Raw genomic sequence first — 8713 nt, forward strand, 5'->3', positions numbered from 1 at the left:
TTTCTTTCTGCTAAGAAAACAAGAAAGAGTATTGTGTTACTTAGGGTTGCCTAGAGAAACAGAATCAACAGGAAATGTTCGCAAATATAAAATTTATAAAAGTGTCTCACGTAACCACGGGAATGTCCAAAATCTGCAGGGCAGGCTGTGTAGCCAATGATTCCAATGGAGGGTCTGGATGAACTCCACAGGAGAGGCTCACCGCAAAGCAGGAAGAGCCTGTCTCTTCTGAATCCTCCTTACCAGGCTTCCAGTGATTAGATTAAGTATCATTCATTGCAGAAGACACTCCCCTTGGCTGATTACAAATGGATACAGCTGACATGATCATGATCTAAGTCTATGAAATGTCCTCATCACAACAGATAGGCCAGCACTTGCCCAAACAGACAAACAGGTACCACCACTTGGCCAAGTTGACACATGAACCTGACCATAACAGTCCACCCCTTGTCCATTTGGCAGCTGTATATATCACCTTAAACCATACCTAATTTCTAAGTAAAATGCACATTTTTTCTTTCACCTAATAATACTCAATTGTCCTGCATATAACTGGAAACGCATTAAATCTCTCCAGGATAGCGTACAAGTCCTTGGGTAATATTCATTCTTAAACTTGCTATCTTACAACTTAAAAAGCATAACAGGAACAAAACAGCATTACAGTCCTTGTTTCTGTAACTGATCACATGGTCATAGTTCATGTTTATCACTACCCTCTTCCACTACCCATTCCATGTTCCCTTTCCCCTCAGCAAGCATTTCAGCTGGCCGTGCTTCTTTGTCTGGTAGGGTGACCCAAACCTTCATTTTTGAAGTTTCAGAGCCATTGGTAGTCCTGCCTGGATTGGGTTGTTGCAGTTTTCCATTGATTTTAATTACAGGACATGGTTGTACTAAAAGACACCCTAGGGGGATCCCCTATATTCCAAGAAAATTCTTCTTTACTTCCATTGTGTAGTTGCAGCCCTATTTCCCCCTGGGGTCTTGGGTCAATGACCCCAGACAATAATGTAATCCCCATTGTAGCCTGTTGATCCAGGGGCATGAGTAGCCCAAAGTGGCATGATTCCACTTCAATGGAATCATTGTTGTTTCTCCCAGTGGAATCACTCTCCCTTTTGAAATTAAAACCTGTAGATCAGCACAGCTCAGGGTCTGAAGGACAGGAATAAAAATTTTCATATTGGATCACTAGGGGTAATAGTGAGTGGTACCACTCTCATTTCCACCCCTTGACTCCTAGACCCATGGATCCTGGCTATGGGAGAAACAGCACCATACAGAGGATGCTGATTCAAAGCATATACAGCTTCCTGGAGAACATTATTCCAGCCCTTCAAGGTATTGCCACCTAGTTGTACCATAATTGAGTTTTCAAAAGGCCATTCCACCATTCTATCAATCCAGCTGCTTCTGGATGATGGAGAACTAGGTAGGACCAGATATTCCATGAGCATGTGCCCATTCCCGCACTTCATTTGATGTGAAGTGTGTTCCTTGATCAGAAGCAGTGTTCTGCAGAATACCATGACGATGGATAAGGCATTCTGTAAGCCCACGGATGGTAGTTTTGATAGAAGCATTACATGCAGGGAAAGCAAACCCATATCCAGAGTATGTGTTTATTCCAGTTAGAACAAATTGCTGCCCCTTCCATAAAGGGAGTGGACCAACATAATCAACCTGCCACCACATAGCTGGCTAGTCACTTTCAGGAATGGAGCCAAATCAGGGACTGAGTGTGGGTCTCTGCTGCTGGCAGATTGGACACTCAGCAGAGGCTGTAACCAAGTCAGCCTTGGTGAGTGGAAGTCCATGTTTCTGAGTCCATGCATAACCTCCATCCTTACCACCATGACCACTTTGTTCATGAGCCCACTGAGAAAATGACAGGAGTTACTGGGGAAAGAGACTGACTGGTATCCACAGAATGGATCATCTTATCCACTTGATTATTAATACATTCCTCTGCTGAAGTCACCATTTGGTGTTCATTCACAAGGAACACAAATATCTTCATGTTTTTAGCCCACTCAGAAAGGTCTATCCACATACTTCTTCCACAGACTTCTTTGTCACCAATTTTCCAATTATGGTCTTTCCAAGTCCCTGACCATCCAGCCAAACCATTGGCAACAGCCCATGGGTCAGTATACAAACAAACCTCTGGCCAGTTCTCCTTCCAAGCAAAATGAACAACCAGGTGCACTGCTCGAAGTTCTGCCCACTGGGAGGATTTCCCCTCACCACTATCCTTCAAGGACACCCCAGAAAGGGGTTGTAGTACTGCAGCTGTCCACTTTTGGGTGGTACCTGCATATTGTGCCAAACTATCTGTAAACCGTGCCTGAGTTTTCTCTTCTTCAGTTGATTCACTATAAGAACTCTCCAAGAGGCCATAGCTCTGATGTAGGAAAGAGAAGATAATGTGACAGAAGTGGAGAGCATGGGCATTTGGGCCACTTCCTCATGCAATTTACTTATGCCTTCAGGACATGCTCTGGCTCTATCTCATATATACCAGTTCCGTTTTACAATAGAGTGCTACTGCACACACCCAACTTTATGACTTGGTGGGTCAGACAACACCTAGCTCACAATAGGTAACTCAGGTCTCATGATAACTTGGTGGCCCAAGGATAAGCGTTTGGTCTCTACTCAGGCCCAGTAGCAGGCCAAAAGCTGTTTCTCAAAAGGAGAGTAATTTATCTGCAGCAGATGGTAAGTCTTTGCTCCAAAATCCTAAGGGTCTGTGTTGTGATTCTCCTATAGGGGCCTGCCAAAGGCTCCAGACAGCATCTCTATTTGCCACTGACACTTCCACCACTTTTGGATCTGCTGGATCATATGGCCCAAGTTGCAGATCAACTTGTACAGCATCCTGAACCTGTCGCAGAGCCTCCTCTTCTTCAGATCCCCACTCAAAATTAGCAACTTTTCTGATCACTCAATAAGTGAGCTGGAATAGCACATGCAAATGAGAAATATGTTGTTGCCAAAATCCAAAGAGAACAACTAGGCATTGTGCCTCTCTTTTGGTTGTAGGATGGGCCAGATGCAGCAACTTATCTTTCACCTTAGAAGGGATATCTCGACATGCCCCTCACCACTGGACACCTAGAAATGTCACTGAGGTAGAAGGCCCCTGTATTTTTGTTGGATTTATCTCCCATCCTCTGACATGCAAATGCCTTACCAGTAATTCTAGAGTAGTTGCTACTTCTTGCTCATTAGGTCCAATCAACATGATATCATCCATATAATGGACCAATGTGATGTCTTGTGGGAGGGAGAAACAATCAAGTTCCCTGCAGACAAGATTATGACATAGGGCTGGAGAGTTGATATACTCCTGAGGTAGGACAGTGAAAGTATATTGCTGACCTTGCCAGCTGAAAGTAACTGTTTCTGGTAGTCTTTACTAACAGTATTGAGAAAAAAGCATTTGTCAGATCAATAGCTGCATACCAGGTACCAAGGGATGTACTGATTTGCTCAAGCAATGATACTACATCTGTTTCTAGAGAAACAGAATCACAGGAAACACTCACAAATATAAAATTTGTAAAAGTGTCTCATGTAATTGTGGGAATGCAGAGTCCAAAATCCACAGGGTAGGCTGTGAAGCCAATGATTCTGATAGAGGGTCTGGATGAACTTCACAGTAGAGGTTCACCATCCAAAGCAGGAAGAGAGCCTATCTCTTCTGAATCCTCTTTTCAAAAGGCTTCCAGTGATTAGATTAAGCATGACTCATTGCAGAAAACACTCCCTTTGGCTGATTACAAATGGAATCAGCTGTGGATGCAATGACGTGATCATGATTTAATTCTATAAAATGTCCTCATTGCAACAGATAGGCCGGCACTTGCCCAACCAGACAAACAGGTACCACCACTTGGCCAAGTTGACACATGAACCTGACCATGACAAATACGTATGAAAATGTAATATATCCTACGGATAGAAAATGTGACCAACAGTGTGATGGAGCAAATGTAAAGAGAATAATTTTCTGATATGAACCTTTCCCTATTTAGAAATTATGTCAAAGCTCTTCTTTTGCACATTCATGAGCATTTATATGTATTTTTTTGCTATGCATGTAGATATTTTGTAGGCAGAGTAGGTTTTTGTATCTTTACTGATGACCAGAAAGCCTCATTGCCTTCCTGTCTACTCCTCATGCAATTTGTTTTTTGTGTTTTTTTTTCATGGACAGGCACCCGGAATTGAACCCAAGTCTCCGACATGGCTGGCAAGAACTCTGCCCTCTGAGCCACCATGGCCCGCCTCTCTCATGCAATTTTAATGGTGCATTTTATATTATCCTCAGTATATTATTTTCACTTTGAGGCCATTTTCTTGAGGAAAAAAAAATCATTCAGCTCAGGTGATTTTTATTTCTTATATCCAGGACCTTATTTTTTCCAAGAATAATATTTATATTGTATTCAAAACTAAATATTGAATTATCTGGTCTTAGTGGTAATTATTTGAATTTTAGATATTATGCCTCTTTGTAGACATTTAAGAAGATTAAGGATTCTTTCTTCTTAACAGCTGTTCAAAGTGATTTTCACAACTCTGCCATTTTTTCACTCAAAGTTTCTTGCTTTCTTAGTTGAAACATTATATATGAGGAATTTAATGCTATAAATAAGCCAAATCCTTGAGCTTAAGAAAGCATAAAGGCTACAAAGGTGTGTGTCCAGCTAAAAGAAAATTGTTTTCTTCACCTACTGCTTGAGACCAAAGGAAGAAAGGTTTATTTTGTCCAAAACCTAATTTTCTCTGACACATAATCTAACTTACCCTGTGTGGATAGCTCAAGTCAAACACACAGAGCCCAAAATGGGAATGAGGGCTTGAAATTCTATATAGCTTAATGTGGTACCTAGATACATCCTAGAGTATGTTGGGCAGGTAATTAAAAAGTATTGGCAAAGTCCCTTGAAGAAACTATTAAGTTTTACCACTGGAGAAGCCCCTAATACTGTCTCAAATATTAGGGATTCCCAAGAAAATAGGTCAAGCCCTTGATCTTGAGGTTTCTTTTGTGAAGCTTATTTCTGTGGTGGAGAAGGTAAGCCTGCCTATATTTATATCTGAGAGTTGCTCCCAGAAAAATGCTTTTGTTGCTTAAATGTGACCTCTCTCTCTCTCTCTCTAAACCTAACTCTGCAAGTAAAATCATTACCCTCCCCCCTATATGGGGCATGACATCCTGGGTTGAAAGTCTTTCTAGCAATGTGGGACATGACTCCCAGGGTTGAACCTGGCTCTGGCACCGTGGGATTGACAATGCCAAAACGGGTAAAGAAATGTAACGAAATAAGGTATCAGTGGCTTAGAGATTTCAAATAGAGTTGAGAGGCTCTTCTGGAGGCTACATGTAAGCAAGCTTCAGCTAGATATTGCTAATTACCATGGTTTGCCAAACCCCAACCCAAACCATTCCTGTTAACCCTAAAGAACACCCAGGGTCCTATCTGAGATTCTATAAAAGTATCAGACACTGATTATTCTCCAGAAACCTACAACCTTCAGTTAGGTTCTGAGGCCAGATAAGCACTAAAACCCAGAGAAGGCCAGCCTCTCCAGAACATCAGTTATTTCCATCCCCTTATCCCATATGTCGACAACTTTCCAACATGATGAAGTTAGAATGGACATAGCCCAAATGCCCCTAAAGATTGGGAGAAAGATCAAAGGAGAAGGAGGAGTTTCAATAAAGAAAATAATATTTAACAAATGAGTGTGATTGCTTATCATTATATTGATATTTCTTTTAGTCTCCAGTGTTTTGGAGCAGCTAGAAGGAAAAACTTAAAGTTGTGGAACTGTAACCCATACCAGATTCTGAAATCTGTTCTATAGCTACTTGTTTCAATGTGCTTTGAAATTTATTGCTTTTTTGACTATATATTATATTTCACAATAAAAAATGTTTTAAAAAAACAGTTGTGATGATGCATTTCTCTTAAGGCCATTCTTTAAGTATTTTATAGGGCAGGACACGAAGGAAAAATTCTGCTTGGAAATCTGGAAGCAACATGAAACTTGTCATGTGAAATGATAGCCTCTCCTGCTCTCTTTTCTAATAGAAATTTATTCTGTGTTCTTTATTCCCCCCCTCAATGTGATGCTAACTTTATTGATTACTTGATTCCTTCTTTCTCTTACATGTTATTTTCTTCTTGTTCATTCTTGTTCATCCACCACCTTATTTTTACTGCTTTTAACTCACAAGTTGTATCTTATTATCTCAACTACTGTCCCCATATCCTTTCTCTTTTCACCCTATTCTCGTCTATCCTTCCTAATTTTCATATCCGTAGTTCAATGCGTATGTATGTATCCATATGTGTGTGTGTGTGTGTGTGTGTGTGTGTGTGTAGCAGACAAAATTGACTCCTCATGCTTTCTTCCTGCCTGAACCTAAACATTACCTTTTTCCCTTTTCATATTCTTTTTAAATCTGTCGTAGAATGAGACCAGGTGCACAGATTTAATACTCTTGTTTCTGATTAATAATTATTTAAAGATGAAAGGACCTACAATCAAAAACATGAAGCTTCCACCCCTGGGGATTTTTTTAACTTGAGAATGACAGAAGTTACTAGACAGAAATGAGAAAAGCTGACTTTCCAGCAGCTCTCAGAGGAAATTATTGATGTACAAAAATTATGCTACAGCCTAGAATGCATGCTCTGTGGATAAAAGCTATTAGATTGGAATCTGTTTTCTTTGCTTTATATCTTATGATAAAAGCACATACAGAGGGAGTGGGTAACAGTGGCTCAGTGGCAGAGTTCTGACCTCCTGTGCCAGAGACCCGGGTTCAATTCGTGCACACATACACAGAGGGATGTGTAAAACACATATATCAATTTGAAAGAAAACAGTAAAGTGATTACCTATGTAACCACAATCTGGATTAAGAAATAGAACAGTGTCTGTTCCTTAAAAAACTCCTTGCTCCATCTCTGTCTCAACACGCACCTCTTTCCCCTCAGGGAGTAACCAATAACCTGAGTTTTGCATTTATAAACTCCTTACATATATATATATATATATATATACTGGCAAATGCTCCAAAAGGAAAAGCAGTACAAAATGTCATGCTCACTTAATGAATTTTCCTTCTCTTTTTATCCTTCAAGCCTTGCTGTCTTGGGAGCTTTTCAGTGCCTTAAAACAGATGTTTGTTTGTTTGCTTTTATCCTGCACTTCTACTTATTCATTATGGGGCAATTCACCTGATATTAAATAGCTCCTCAATTCCAGAGGTAGAAGTGATTTTGTATTTTGAGACCATGGTATTTGGTGCTACAAATTCAAAATCGTTACAACTTTTCCTTGAATATTAACTTTTTTAAACATAATTTTATTGAGATATATTCACACACCGTACAATCCTTTCAAAAATAAACAATCAATGGTTCACCGTATTGTCACATATTTGAGTATTCATCACCATGATCATTTTTAGAACATTTTCATTACTTTAGAAAAATAAATAAAAAGGAAAAAAAAGGCCCCCAAACATCCCATACCCCGACCCTTCCCTCTTATTGATCACTAGTATTGCACTCTACCCAATTTTAAGATTTACAATAGAGGAAGGTTAACTAAGACAGTGTAATATTGTCGGAGATAGACACAGAGATCAGGGGAACAGAACAAAACATGGAGAAGTAGGTCGACACAAATATGGGCAACTGACTTCTTTTTTCAATATAGTTCTACAATCATTACCAAAGATCCAGGTTACCAGATCACAGTTCAACAGCTGCGGATAGTTCCTGCTGGCTATTCTGAAACACTGGACCCTAGAAAAGACGCATCTATATAAGGAATCTGTAGCCACAGGATTTGTTAGACCTGTTTTCTCAGTTACATTTGATGTTTCTCTCAATATTCAGGGATATCTGGACAATGATTATTTTAACTTCATGTTGGAAAGGGATGTTGACTTTACACAGTAGAGGAATGAAACTGGTTGATATTCTTGTAGAGACTGGTACTTCTGGGTTAGAGAATTAACTTTTTTTTTTAATTTGCCTTGAAGTCTGTTTTGTCTAATATTGATATGGCTACATCTGCTTTTGGTTAGTGTTCTCATAGTGTATATTTTCCCGTCTGTTTCGTTTAGCTAATGCTGCTGGAACGCAATATACCTGAAATAGATTGGCTTTTACAAAGGGGATTTATTAGGTTACAAATTTACAGTTCTAAGGCCATGAAAATGTTGAAATTAAGGTATCCAGAGAAAGATACCTTGACTTTGAAGAAGTTTGGAACACCTCTGTCAGCTGGGAAAGCACGTGGTTGGTGTTGCTGATTCTTGCTCCCAGTTCATTGCTTTCAGCATCTGATTCCTGTGGCTTTCTCTGTAAGTGTCTGTGAGTTTTCACTTAGCTTCTCTGGGGCAAAATCTGGATTTAATTTCTTAGCTTATCATCTCCAAACATCTGCGATTGAGCTTTCTCCAAAAATATTTCCCTCTTAAAGCATTCCAGTAAGCTAATTAAGACCCACCTTGAAAGAGCAGGGTTCACGTCTCCATGACAACAACCCCATCAAAAGGTCCAGCCCAACAACAGCTCTGCTCCAACAAGACTGAATTAGAAGAATATGGCTTTTCTGGGTTTCAAACAAGCGCACCATGCTTCAACTTTCAACCTTTCTGTATCATGTTCTA

This window comes from Tamandua tetradactyla, chromosome 21, assembly GCF_023851605.1.
Source record: "Tamandua tetradactyla isolate mTamTet1 chromosome 21, mTamTet1.pri, whole genome shotgun sequence".
Lineage (NCBI taxonomy): Eukaryota > Metazoa > Chordata > Mammalia > Pilosa > Myrmecophagidae > Tamandua > Tamandua tetradactyla.